Below are 541 nucleotides of genomic sequence, written 5' to 3' on the forward strand. Positions count from 1 at the left end.
GGGTTTACCCGCATTCATACGCAGAATACCCCGGGACAATAACCCGACTCAAATCCCCAAGTGAAATTAATCTTCCAGCAGCCGGGTTAAGTCCTTCAGACAACACGGGCGAACCCCGGGAAAAGACTCGGCAAATTGGGGTAATATCCCGAGCGCGCCATGGGGAAAATATCCGCTCGATAATGAGGGAAAATTTGTAGTTCGCTCCGTCGGGCGGACAACAAAGGGGGGAAGAGGGATAAAACGTCAGTACCAGCGTGAGTGGGAGTGTCACGTGGGGGCGGCACTCACACGCCCACGCCTTCCGTCGACATGCTGCCTTAATCTAGCTTATCACATCGTTAGCTCACATTCGAATTTAGCTTTTTTTTTATGGTTTCCAGTGAGCGGAAAAGGAAAAGGATTTGTAATAATAAACTCCCCTGAAAAAACAACTGGTCAGGACGCCAAGAGACATATATGGAGATATATCTATCTTTTTTGTCTTTCTCCCCCGCGTGTGTCCCCTTTTTCTGTCTTTTCCACTGTCTCTTTCTTTTTG

The sequence above is a fragment of the Penaeus monodon genome, chromosome 27, assembly GCF_015228065.2.
Source record: "Penaeus monodon isolate SGIC_2016 chromosome 27, NSTDA_Pmon_1, whole genome shotgun sequence".
In the NCBI taxonomy this organism is placed as follows: domain Eukaryota; kingdom Metazoa; phylum Arthropoda; class Malacostraca; order Decapoda; family Penaeidae; genus Penaeus; species Penaeus monodon.